The sequence below is a fragment of the Arvicanthis niloticus genome, chromosome 6, assembly GCF_011762505.2.
Source record: "Arvicanthis niloticus isolate mArvNil1 chromosome 6, mArvNil1.pat.X, whole genome shotgun sequence".
In the NCBI taxonomy this organism is placed as follows: Eukaryota; Metazoa; Chordata; class Mammalia; order Rodentia; family Muridae; genus Arvicanthis; species Arvicanthis niloticus.
The window spans coordinates 77,429,900-77,443,581 of record NC_047663.1 but is presented as its reverse complement, the minus strand read 5'-3'; the positions used below and the strand labels follow the sequence as shown (position 1 = coordinate 77,443,581).

General features: G+C 39.8%; 1 protein-coding gene and 1 long non-coding RNA gene across 11 annotated transcripts in view; one reads left to right on the top strand and one right to left on the bottom strand.

Annotated features, from left to right (window-relative positions):
- Atp10b (ATPase phospholipid transporting 10B (putative)) overlaps positions 1-13,682 on the top strand; it is a 281,854-nt gene that overhangs the window by 108,886 nt on the left and 159,286 nt on the right. The gene's annotated exons all lie outside the window — the stretch shown is intronic.
- LOC143442832 (uncharacterized) overlaps positions 1-13,682 on the bottom strand; it is a 139,080-nt gene that overhangs the window by 75,778 nt on the left and 49,620 nt on the right. For 7 of the 9 annotated variants that reach the window (XR_013111351.1, XR_013111356.1, XR_013111355.1 and 4 more), the window contains 2 exons: positions 10,258-10,400; positions 1,264-1,403 (listed from right to left, as the gene is read on the bottom strand). This is a non-coding gene — a long non-coding RNA (uncharacterized LOC143442832). The remainder of the gene's footprint in view (positions 1-1,263; positions 1,404-10,257; positions 10,401-13,682) is intronic. The other 2 variants (XR_013111353.1, XR_013111357.1) reach the window with 2 other exon arrangements.

Genomic DNA, 13,682 nt, shown 5'->3' with positions numbered 1-13,682 from the left:
CATTGTCTTCTAGAGCAAAGTGGAAATGTAAACAAACTGACTGTCTTATTAGGAAGGAAATGAGAGGGTGAGTGCTCACTTTCAAAGCCATTGGCAGTGACTGTGGGACAAAAAGGCAATGCAAATTTTATCAGTCCTTCCTCTAAGACCAACCTGATGAATATCCACTTCCAAGGTCCCCAGCTGAAGAAGCAGGCACACAGCCTTGACTAACCTTCCTTCAAGTCACAGGTGAAGTTAAGAAAAGAATAGAAATACTTTGACTCTGGATATAAAACCCAAGTCATTATCATTATACCATAGGCAGACTGTTTCTTCAATTTGCATAATTATAAACTCCCCCTCAAAGAGTAAACATCGCGGCCAACTTCAGAAAAAAACTACAAAGCAGCATTAAATATGCATTGCTAATTTGACTTTCTAATTTGTCTGGGATCTTCACAAAGATGCACACAGCTCCAGAGATCCTGGATACTTAATAAAACATTCCACCTGTCGGAAAAGAAGTACCAGGGAAAGAGAAGCTAAATAGCAGGTTTGGAGTAGGAGTAAGGGATCAGCTAAAGGACTTCAGTTGGTGCTGTAAAATTACCTGTAGGAGCATATTCTATTAACATGACTCTCAAATTTATTCTTCTGTGCACAAACTCCCTTCATCAAACAGCTGATTGCTTTGTGTGGCCATAGAAAATAACATTTCCTTAAAATGTTCCTATTACATTTTAAATGTCAGATGTGGGCTGGACATATAGTTGGGCCATTATAGGGAGTAGTTGAATTGGTACATACGTTGTTGACTTCCACATTACTTTTACAGATCTATCTCAAACACCCATGACAACCCTTGAACTGGGCTTTGAAGGCCTCCAACTGTAACATAAATATGATACCCAGACAAGATGAAATATTTACCTGCTACTATATTCTTTGACTTAAGTTCTCCACCTGGTAACAGTGATAACCAAGACATGGGCTATAGATCCATATACATATAAATGTACTCCTGAGGTTTTCTTATAAATGGCATATACAAAGTATGTATTTATACATAATGATGCATGTGTGTTTACTTTGATAACTGCATTTTAAGTTTACCTGTACATCATAGATATATTCTCCTTGCAGTGTTTATATATGTGTTTCATGTGTATACATCACTTTTACTGTAGATTAGACTGCATCTCAGGTATTAACGGCAACCTATTTATTAAATCTCTTGCTTAAAAATATTTGTTATTTTAAATTATATCAAAACATTCTTACATGAATCTTTCTCGACACGTATGGTTATCCCATTAGCTATCATTCTGGATCTATGAGTAACCACCATCAGAGGTCGATTCATGACTCTGTGGGCTACCAGAACAGGACCCTTCTGGATATGCCTGCCAGACAACGAGCTCCTATAAGAGAAAGGAAAGATATGGTAAAAGGATGAAGGAAAGGAGACAAACCCTACCAATAGCACTAAGGAGATTGCTGTTATGGCAAGCAATTAGCACAGCTATTCATGTCTTTACCTAAACAGTGTCAGTCCTTGGTCTAGACTACAAACTTGCTGCCAGCAGGAGCAAGCCCTTTGCTACCTGTTGCTCACCAGGTACCTAATATAGGTATACCAGTATATGTATGCACTTGGCGAATGAAAGGTGAATCAATTATAGAGAGTAAACTTCATGATAAACTAAAGAAACATTAGTCAAAAACATAAACTTCATTGAGGTGTACAGAATAAGTTCAAGACCTCTATTGTATTAAATAGTGCCATCCAGGGCTTTTGCCAGTTCATCTTCACTATGACCTCTTACAATGAATACTGTCATTACAAAGGGAGGAAGCACAGGACATGGACCCTCTTATTCAAGGACGCACAACTAAGAATAGGCAGTGCTGGCATTTAGACAAAGGTCTAACTTTAAAACAGATTTATCATTATTTTCTTGAAAAGCACGAAGAGCTTCAAGTTTCAAGAGTTTCAAGTGTTAACTTCACAAAAAGACTACAGATGCATAAGGAAATCCATATGTTAATTTACTAGTTCTACTTAGCTGCTCCACAGTGTACACATTTGCAAATAATGCATTATTCACAATATATATTTATACTGCTTGCAATTGTTAATTTAAAAATTAAACTTTATTAGGAGTGATTCTGTACAATAAGTATTTACACTATGTCTGGGCTTACCAGGGAAACTATTTTGTAATTGGGTAATGGGCACCATGTATATGGGATATATAGATATAATAACATATGTCATATATTTACTTTCTATTTGTTTTTATTGGATTCATGTATTTCTTTTTTATTACTTAGATTTTTGTTGATTCTTTATGAATTTTACATCACGTATCCCAATCCCACTCATCTCCCCATCCCTTTGTACCTGGCTTCCATCCATCTTCCCTCAAAAGAAAAAAAAATCTCATTGTGGAAGTTGCGGTGTGTCACAGTGTGTCCTACAGTATACCCTTTGTCCACACTTCTTTACTTGCAAACATTCATTGAAATGAGTCATTGGTCTGGTTTGAAGCCTCTGGCTTCTGCGACACTACATAAATCCTCACTCTCTCATGACAGCTGCATCATCTCCTTCCTCCAGTTTCTTGCCCTGCTTGAGTTTCTGTCCTTCTTTGGTGACAAACAGCAATGAGGAAGTATAAGCTGAATAAATCCTTTTCTCCCCAACTTGCTTGGTCATAGTGCAGCAATAGAGACCCTGAGTGTGACACTGATTGAAAAAAGCATCAATATTCAGATGCTGACTCCAAGAGAGACTTTCTACTTTCTAGCAAGCTGTTCCTTTTAACTTTAAAATTATTTCTGTGTATATTCTAAGTGGGAAATTCATGTGTATGGTAAAATATATTTAACACATAATCAGTGTTTAATTAAAAATTAAACTCTCCAGCTGCCTCAAAACTCTCCTTTCCTAAAACAGCTACCTGTATGTGTGTTCAGTGAAATCTTACACCCAGGCAGAAGCATATGCAAATGTACTACCTTTTTAAACCCAGATAGCTTACCCACTGTTTTTGATTAACTTCCAGAGAGCTTATCCCTGTTTTTGATTAACTTTCTATTTCTCAGAGTTCAAGTCAGATGGTGTACAGTGTTTAGCTTATTTTCTTTAGATTTAATTTTGATTTTTTTATGACTTCATACATGAGCAGTGTGTCTACACCACTCTGCCCCTCCTTTCCCCTTCTAGTCCTCTCCAGTTTCCCATCCCAAACCCATGACCTACTCCTTATCACTGTTTCATATATGTATGTGTGTATTTATAATATGTGCAGATATACACGCATAAATATTAAACATATATATGTATCTTCATATACACACTATAGAGTCCACTTAGCATTGCTTATATATACAAGCATTCAGGGCTGAATGCTTGAGACTGTACAACTCACGTGTCAGTTTATCCCTGAAAGAAACTGATTCTCCATCTTTATATAACTATTGACTTCCTGCAGCTTTCCATCTAGGGGTAGGACTTTGTGAAATGTCACCCATCCACACTGGTGTGTCAACTGGTGGATTATTATACCAGTCTTGCCCAGGCAACCATACTGTTGCAAGTTCATGGGTGCATTTCAAGGGGATACTGTGTAACAGCAAACATCCTGGTTCTCTTATAATCTTTCTACCTCCTATGCGATGTTACCTGAGCCTTAGATGTAAAAGTTCCATTGTCAGGTGCCCACAAATGTTTGTTCTCTGTATTTTGACAATTTTAAATCTCTGTAATAGTCTCCATCTGTGGCAATAGAAGCTTCTGTGATAAGGATTGACAAGTGTATATCTGTGCAATAAGTATTTAGAATACATTTAGAAAGTATATTAGTTTAGGAAAATTACTGTAATGGGTTCTCTGCTAAGGCCTATGACTTCTGTAGCCATGGGTAGCTGTCCAGGTTCATAGTACCAGGTATGAATTATAAATTCCTTACCATCTAGCAGGCTTTGAGATCACTTAGACAGCTATTACTTGGCAACCCCCACGATAAAAGTGCCACTATTATACCATTAGGATATCTTGTCTGGTAAATCATTAGTGTGGTTAGTAGTTAGCTTTTTTTCACATAATATTCTGTTCTATGAATGAACTAAAAACAAATATTTAGTCCCCAAATACTGAATCTTTAGGTAGATTCTGATTTGTTCTTATAGGCATGATGTGAAAAAATATATCCACTAAGTAACTATTTTTGCAAACATTTGACTTTTCTCTATATCTGTTTCAAATTTTCCTCTGACCATAAAAGAACTGAATGCTCACTGATGGCACTAGGTTGTGAGGTATGTCGTTGAAAAACAAAAACATAACACTTTCCTTTTTCTCCAGTGTGATGTATGGGTTCTCCTTGCTCCAGTACTTGGTACCTTAGCTAAACAAGCCCGACAAGGCTAGTAAGAGAGAAATATTGTGCAAATTTCCCTTGAAGACTAGAGGAATAAAAGATTTACCTTCCATCTTTGGATTTCCTAATGCAGATGTGAAAACTGTGGATAAAAGATTTACTATAGACTATATCCCAAGCTTTATCTGGAATATCCCTAGTGTCCCCCATCAGTGACAGCATGGTATGGTGGGGAGAACATGAGATATACACTCATACACTTATGTGGGTCAGTTCCCAAACTGGATACTGTCAGAGGAAAGTGGGGGCTGGATGATGTCACCAGAAAATGATGGTTGAATGATGGTCAAACTAGAGGTGTCCACCCTGGGTGTTCACATATGTCATCTCCATTACTTACTTGTAGATATCCTCTCAAGTTTCTTGCACTATGGCTAGTCGACCCCCATGGCTCAGTGCATCTCTAGTCTTCCCTAGCTTTGGAGCTTGCTTTCATGTGTTAGAATGTGAGGCCAGGCTCAGGTACCTGCTTTCCTTGTTTGACCTATCATGTAAGATTACTCAGAGCTCACTGGCCATGGAAACCTGCCTCCCTAGTGTCTCCTGAGGTCTGCTTGAGGGCAATAATTAACAGCTGTCTAATTAAAATGGTGTCTGGAGAAGGCATACAGCATTCTGTCCAGGAGGAAACACACACACACACACACACACACACACACACACACACACACACACTAAAACCTCAGCCTCCGAGTTCTGACTGAGCAAGATTTTCCTAGAGTGGACAAAGTTTTTTAATCATGAAACTAACTAGGTTGCTTGGAGTTTTCACTTGTGTCGAGTGTCACCAGAAGACAATCTAAACAAGAACAACACCAACAATAATAGCAGAGGCTTCTTTTTAAATTCCTATTTTACTTAAATCTATAGAAAGCCTAGAGTATGGTGGCTAAGCAGTGGGGATACTGAAACAAGGGAGAAAGCACAGTCCTGGCTTGCTAAGAGGCCATGAGACTCCTTGATGTATCGACCACCTATCACCTTTACAAAGATCCCTAGGTGCCCTAGTTCAAATGACTTGGTGTCTCCGGACAGTCATTGTAAAAGTTTTGACTTACTTAGTGCTACTGAGGGACTGCACTTTTCTCAGTAGCTCTGAGAGATAGCTATCATTGCTGTCTTCATTTGACAGATTAAATTCCTTACAGAAGACAGAATGACTTGTTGGGATTAATGGATGGAGATGAGATTTGAAATGTGGGAGCAACATTACATGGTCTATTATAGACCATGAATCAAGGTATTGAAGCTGAAATTACATTTAGAATAAAAGTTTAAGGTCCCATTACAGCCCAGGTCTCATCACATGCAAGGCAACTCCCACGTTCTGTGGCCCTTCACTATGATAGTTCGCCTTCAAGGTTAAAAGCTATGGGAGAAGGCATATGCTGTGAAAAGAGAGACATAACTCATTATCAAATTTCAGTAAGGGTACAGTATTTACATAAACTGGTTGCCCTCATAAGCACTGCTTAGACATATTTTCAAAACTCTGAGACTATTAGAGCTGCTAGTAGTGGATGATGGCCACCTTGGAATTTTGGACATGGAAACTCTTGTGGCTGTGTATACACAGGCATGGATTGGGAAAACTTACGTCAGGACAAAGTCTGGGGACCTGGCTGATAAACAGTCACAGCTTAGTAATGTCTACAGAGCCAAAGACATATATCATAGGGAGGGGGCCCATATTCAAAGGAGTTGAACAAACCAGTTCTGACTTCTCGACTCAGAAGATTCATCTGAATCTCTACAAGGAGCCTGGTGGGCCAGGGAGGTATTGATGCAGGCAATAGGTGGCATGCCACCAGCGTGATTTTCTCCCAATTGCTGGCATTATTCATGGCTCACAAGTACAACTAGGGAGGGAGTGGCTCTGCAACCTTAAGACTCTGTCAACTTGACTAAGTCAAAACAAGGCAGGGAAGAGAGGATCCCTGGGGAAAGCAACCAGGCTTTGACCTTCAGACACAGACAGAGCTGTACACAGCTGGAGCCCAAGTTTAGACCTGCTTTGCCTACAAAACAGAACACCCAACCAAAACAAAAAGGAGGCACTGAAGATTTATATTCTGATTTCAAACTGAAAGTGAGAAACCTAAGGCAATAAATCCTTCATGGATGAATTCTCTACCTGCTGGCCAGAGTTCCCTAGTCACCTCCGAAAAAAGAATGACCCGGGACTTCCCTGAAGAAAAGAGACACGGGTCAGAGAGTCATGTCGTGGCAAACGGCATCATCTTTTGCAAACAGCTTACTGATAGTGCGTCTCTTTGAAGACTAACAGCACCATGGGAGGGAACAAAGGCTATTTTTAACTCATATTTTGCTTGTACAAATTTCTGGATACCCTGGCAAGGTTGAGATCTGCCTGCAGTCGCATGGCAACGTGATGAAAGGATGAAGCACAGAAGCCTGCATCTCTCTGTTCCTGATGCCCACTTAAGACTGTTTCTGCTCCTCCAGGAACACAATGATGATGCTTGGAGGATACAGGCACAGCGAGCCCAATCTAAGAAGCATTTAGTCCTCATTAACTGTCATTGCTTTGCCAAGACCTCCAGTCACTCATCCTTCAGGGCAAAACTGAAGACCAGCATCATTTACTTTGTATGTGAACCTCCTGGGGTTATACTGGAGAAGTTGCTAATGAACCATAGCAGAAGAAGGCAGCAGGCTCAATTAAATCCCTAGGAAGGTCTGCTGTGATACCCTAACTGTAGAGGAAAATACTAAATGGAAAATGTATGTATGAATAGGAGAGAGACAGGGTGTCTGTGTGAATTCCCTCAAAAGCTCACATGAGACTTTATAATGGCAAACAGCCCAACTGCCTTCAGAGCTACCATATTGGATTTTTGAAGAAAGTTTGTTGTTGCTACCAGAAACCCCATGTTTGAATGACCTTTGAGTATTCTCCTATTGCATTCATAGGAGTTGACAGGTCAGGTCACCCACTGGCCAGAACAGAGGCGGTTCCCTGTAGGTGTCTTATCCAGAGTATGACACCATTTTACTGAAAAAAAAATAAACAAGAGCTAGTTGTCAAGAGTGAAAGAGAATTGGAGTCAAGGTCTAGATCTGTCTCTTCCTAGCTGTGAGACACTGAAGATAACTACTCCACATCCATATTTCTTCAGCTGTACAATAGAGCTGCTTATGTACCAAATACATTATGCTTAACACCAAATACATTAAGCATGTTGTGGAATAAATGAACATTCTCATTAGTCACAGCATCCTTTTAGCAGAGATGCAAGTGACTCCAGAACGCATCTTACTCAGAATCTAGCTGAGATGTACATGGATGGGTCCTAGTCTTGCTACCTGTGTGACCTGATTTCAGGATCTCAGTGTCACAGACCTCCTGATGCCTTAATGGACAGTTACTGCAATATCTGTGTAGACTTCGAGCTCCCCCCTAACCAAGACTGCAATGGTTTCTAAGTCTCTGAATCTAAGGAATAAGTGTGCCTATTTTTCAGAGCTCCTTGGGTGATTCTTTAACTGTCAGAATACTCAGCATCAATCTTTAGGAGGATCTTGGATCATTATACTGAGCCCTAGAGAAGCCCTGAAACCTTCAGGTCTCAGAACAATAGTACAATCTTAAGGACACCAAATAGATTCTCAATTTTTCTGACTCCAATGTAATGATCTTCTCATCAAATCAGCACAACAAAACTTAGAGCAGCTTTGGGGTCTTCTTTGCTTAGTGGTCCAGATCTTTCAGTTCACCCATGTGTTAGCAACTGTTTAGAGTTGTCAGCTGATTGTTTACTCTCTCAGGACTATACCTTGCAGATTCCAGCAGGAATAATTAACCCAAGGACCTTCAGGCATCTCTCTGGGTTTTAAGACCTCTCTGGCTAGCCCCTGACCACAGCCCAGGCCTTTATATATCAAATAAACTATCTGAGCTCAGCTTCCTGGGTGATATTAATTCCCTGAAAGAAAGAAGCTGGTAAAAATAACAAATGTGGCAACACGGACCCATGGGCATTGGAGACTAATATCTAGAGGAACCTGAAAAATAAGTCACCTCTTCTATTTTCTAAGTTTTATTGTTTTATTGTAAATAAAATAAATTGGTACAGCCAAGATTGAAAAATTTATGAACATTTTCCAGAAAAACTAACAAATTCTAGTGTTGGGGGCCGACTTTTAGCAGAAAGCGGCTATCAGCTTTGCAGCCATCTTGAGCCATATACCCTGACATGTGACTTGGATTACAATAGCCTACAACAGCTGAGCACATTCTGATAATCTTGTTTTAGATACCTTGAGATTAAAGGTGCGTGAGATTAAAGGTGTGTGAGATTAAAGGTGTGTGACTTAAGAGTATGACTTAGAAATATAGAGATCAGATTTAGAGACAAGACCTAAGGGCATGATTAAAGGTGTAACTTAGAGGCGTGACTTAGAAGTGAGACATATAAAAGGCAGAGGCAGAAGGTAGAGAATCAGACATTAGGGAGACACAGAGGAGAGAACCAGACACAGCAGAGAGAAGACAGGTAGCAGGCACTTGGAAGAGAACTTGGAAGAAGTAACTTGGAACTTGGAGGGTCTAGGAGCTAAGGACTAGGCACTAGGAACTCAAGACTTAGGACTTAGACTGAAGAATAAACGGGATTGAATTACACTCTGTCTGGTCTGCATTCTTCGAGTCTGTCCTCACTCTCGCTCTTGCTGAACCCCGACCCGCGGACCGGAGTGGCAGCTTGGGCCGGGATACAGTGGCCGCCTAAATGCGAGTCGGCCCGGGCCTCAACATTTTGCTTGGGCCGCGACATTTTTTGGCCGCCTGAACGTGGGGCTAGTGCGGCTCCCAACATTCTAGTATGGCCCAACAACTCAACCCCAAGTATTTTACCCCAAAGACTTGAAATTGGAATATAAAAGACATACCTGATCTACCTTGATAATTCAGAACCTAAGTGTCTATCAGGAGATGAACAGATAAAGAAAAAAAAAATATATATATATATATATATGTGTGTGTGTGTGTGTGTGTGTGTGTGTGTGTGTAAATATATTATGTATAGATGATATATATTATATGCATTATGTATGGAAATTATATATATGCATGTATATGAATATCCTATGAATAGCAAAGAAGAAGACTCAAAGGTCATTTAAACATTGGGTTTCCATTAACAACAACAAAGTTTCTTCACAAAATCCAATATGGTAGCTCTAAAGGTAGTTGAGCTATTTGCCATTGTAAAGTCTCATGTGAGCTTTTGGGGAAATTAGCACTGTCTCTTTTTTCCTATCCATAAACACATTTTCTATTTAGTATTCTACTTAGTAATTTCCACACATAATGCAAAAGAATATTCTGCCTTTAAAAGAAGATATTGTCATTTGTAGCAACATGGATGGAATTGAAGAATATTTTAATAGGTAAAATAATCCTATCTTGAAAAACAATAATTACATATGCACTTGTTTACTTGTGGAAGCTGCAATAATCAAACTCAAGAGAAGCAAACAGTATAAGGGTTGTTTCAGAGGCTGGGGTATGAAGGAGAATGGGGGCAGAATGAGCCAGGGACACAAATTCTCAGTTATAGAGGAGGACTCACCTATTATGTGGCTACAAGAGGTGACACACATTAATATAAATACAGTAACTAAGATTTCAAAATCACTGGGAGTAAATTTTCAATGTTCTAGGAATATAAAATGATAAGTATTTGAGATGATTGATATGATAATTAGTCTGATCTACTTATTCCACATGGTGTTCATAAATCATAGCATTACATTTACGCCCTGTTAATGTAATTTGTCAGTTTACAAATAAAACAGTAAAACTTACAAAATAGAAGCGGTGACTTTTTGGCAGAAGTGTTCTGAGCCCTGAGGTTCTGATTCCTCGGTAGACTTAGAATGACAGCACCGTGGCTTGGCCTGTATGTTACACCATGTTGTTCTTTGCTGATAAAGATGAGAAAATGAGACCTCCAAGATTACAAATAAAAACATAAGAACATATACCAATGCCAGATGAAAATTCCCACCTTTTGATAAAAGAAAAACTTTTGTTCTTAATAAATGCTATAACCATGGATACTGACTTTTCCTTAAAGCAACACAATGTCTTTTGGCTTCAATCCTCATCCATGGCTTAGTTTCTCCATTTGTAAGATGAATCACAATGTACCCACACTATACGGTTATGAGGACCAAGTGAGTCAATGCACAGAAAGCACTTAGCAGGATGAACTCATAATTGTTCAATGGATGTTAGATTATTAAGATAATTGCTGTTAGACTGTGGATTTGCGCTTCATGGGCAGTAAGATTTACTCATCTGAGAGTGAAAAACACAGTGAATGATCCAGTTGAATGCATTATCTGTAATAAAATATTACACTTACATAATTAGGGCTAACATTTATGACTTTAAACACTGTATTAGTTTCCTATTACTATCTTACAAATTACAGAAACTTCACAGCTGAAAACACCACCCATCTATCAAATCCCACTTCTGTGGGGCAGAAGCCCAGAGAAGGTGTGGCTGGGTTCTTTACTCGGGTCTACAAGGCTGCAATGGAATCCTGGTCCTTTTTACAGGGTCTTGGGAAAGTCTGCTTTTCAACCCACTCCAACTGTCAGCCAGGTCAGTTCCTTGGAGCAATAGCATGACAGTTCACATGTCCTACTAATTGTCAGAACTAGGACCTCTGGTCTCCTACACATCATCGGCCTTCTCTGCCATGTGGCTCTACCCACCCATCTATCCGTGCGTTCATTAGCAGTGAATGACCTCTCATGCTGCAAATCTCTTTCCAGGAGGAGCCCTTGTGAGACTAGTCAGGCTCATCCACGTTCATTTATTTTAAGGCCAAGTGTGTTGGAATTTGAAGTCATCTGCCAATTCCCTCGCCAGCCACATCTACAAGAGTACTTAACAAATGGTAAGAGGTTTGTTTTGTATATGACAGCAGCCAGGAATCCTGGGGCTTATCTTGGCATTTTTCCTGCCACAGAGCCTTTTCCTCATCCTTTCTTGCTAAGATCAAAGCAAGAAGGGAAAGACGGCCAATGGGAGTTATGGCTACATGGAGTTATGGCTAATAATACTGTGCAATGCACTAGAAATTTCCTAAGATTGATTTGTTAGCACTCACACATGAGACAAATAAACATCATGAAATGATGGACATCTTAGTTTGTTTGACTATCATACGCATCTCACATCATGGTCCCACACCTAACTATGTATAACAAAAATAAACATTGTTTATCTTTGAAGTAGCAAGATAGGACATTAAAGTAAGAGTAGAAGAGGGGCCAATTTGTTATGTACTGTTTGCCAAATAATGCTGTGTGGGTTTTGTTTTGCTTTTATTTTTGAGAGAGGGTCTCACGAAATTACCCAGGCAGGTCTTGCACATATTCTGTATCCCAGCCAGGGCCTGCATGTATGATCCTCCTGCCCCTTCAGTTAACAAAGATTACAGATGACTTTCCAAGTAGCTGGGATGACTAGCCTGAACCTATTTTATAATCACAGTTCACAATCACACTCCATATGACTAAGAGACCCAAGACTTGTAGTCAACCAGAACCAGAGTTAACATGTTCTGTGGCATTAAATAGTATCTATTGAGAATCCCAAATGCAACTGGGTCCTGGCTATAAGTCTCTTAGCCTTTTAAATGGCAATTTGATTACCTGTAAAGGGAAGAAGTGCATGTTTGCCTGTCAGGGCTGATCTGAGAGTATAAAGTCTCTTTTATAAAGCTGACACTGCTGCTCAACCTCTGTCACTGCATGGAACTTTGCAGTGTGCAGACATTGTGTGTCCTTCTGAGGACACTGTGATGCCATTGAAGGAATGGAGCTCCAGAACTGAGGCCAGAGCCATATTTAAACCACAGCCCTGGTTGCTTTAGCAGATTTACTAAACATTTAGAGAGTCCATAACCTTAGGAAGTGGGAGCAGAAGGACTAAATGACAGCAGAAATATGGATCCTGGTGTGTGGTAGTTACCCAGGATGTAGTGAATACATGAGTACTGGTTCATTCTAAATCCTTAGACATTTAAATATCACCTGTATGATTGCTGAAAACTGAAAACCATGTGTTCTGCTATTTGCCCATTACTGTCATTTGTTTTGCTTTTTAATATGTGTATATTACATGTGTGTTGGGGGCTTTGGCATAATGTTCATGTGCAAATTAGAGGACTTCTGGTATTTGTCCTCACCTTCTACCTTGCTTGAGACAGATGTCTTTGTACTCCTGCAGACACCAGCTTGGCTGGCCCATGAGTTTCAAGGTCATTCTCCTGTCTCTGTCTCCCATCTCACCAAGGAAGCATTGGCACTACAGTTATATGCTGATTTTACATGGTTTCTGGAGATTTAAACTCATGTCGTCACATTTAACAGCAAGCACACAACCCAGCGAAGGACGTCTCAAGACTCTTAATATTGTTTAAATCAAGCTTTTGTTTCCTTATCTATGGAACCATGGTTTTAATATGCCACTTTCATTTTCTATTTTAAAAAATGCTAAACTACTTAGCCATTAAATTAAAAATACATGACACAAGTTCCCACAGGGCCTGCATGTTGGAGGGCTACCATGAAGAAGGAAAAAGATCCCTTTTTAAACACATGCATACCCCTCAGAGTCACCAGTGAAATTACTCAAGAGCTAACTGCATTTAAGATAATTTTATTTTATTTTTTGAGCTGTGCCTCATATATATTTTTTTTAAACTAAGCCCAAGAAACAGGGAGTGGGAGAAACTTCTACTGGAAATACAATGGAAGCATCAGTAGCAGACTTCAGACTCAGATATTCCTGCCTCCATAGTCCATGTCTTTACAACACAGGAAGAAGAAAGACTTGTTAAGGAGACAGGGGAGGAGGTGGGAGTGAGAAAGAGCAAAGAGAGAGATGCTGAGGAATACAAGTGGGAGGTGGAGATGGAAGGGAGAGAGAACTTATAACCCAGCCAATTACATATGTTCACGCCACTCCACTCCTCAGCTCCTATGAACTTCACTTTCTATATATGTGTGCATACATGTGCATGTCATAGCCAGAGGTCAACCTATACTGTCGTTCCTCAAGCACTGTCCACCTAGTTTTTTTTATTTTGTTTTGCCCTGCCTTGCCTTGCTTTGAGACAAGGACTCTCACTAGCTCCAGTGCTCACCCAATAGGCTAGACTGACTGCTCAGTAAGCCCCTAGGATCCTCCTGGCTCCGCCTCTCCAGGCC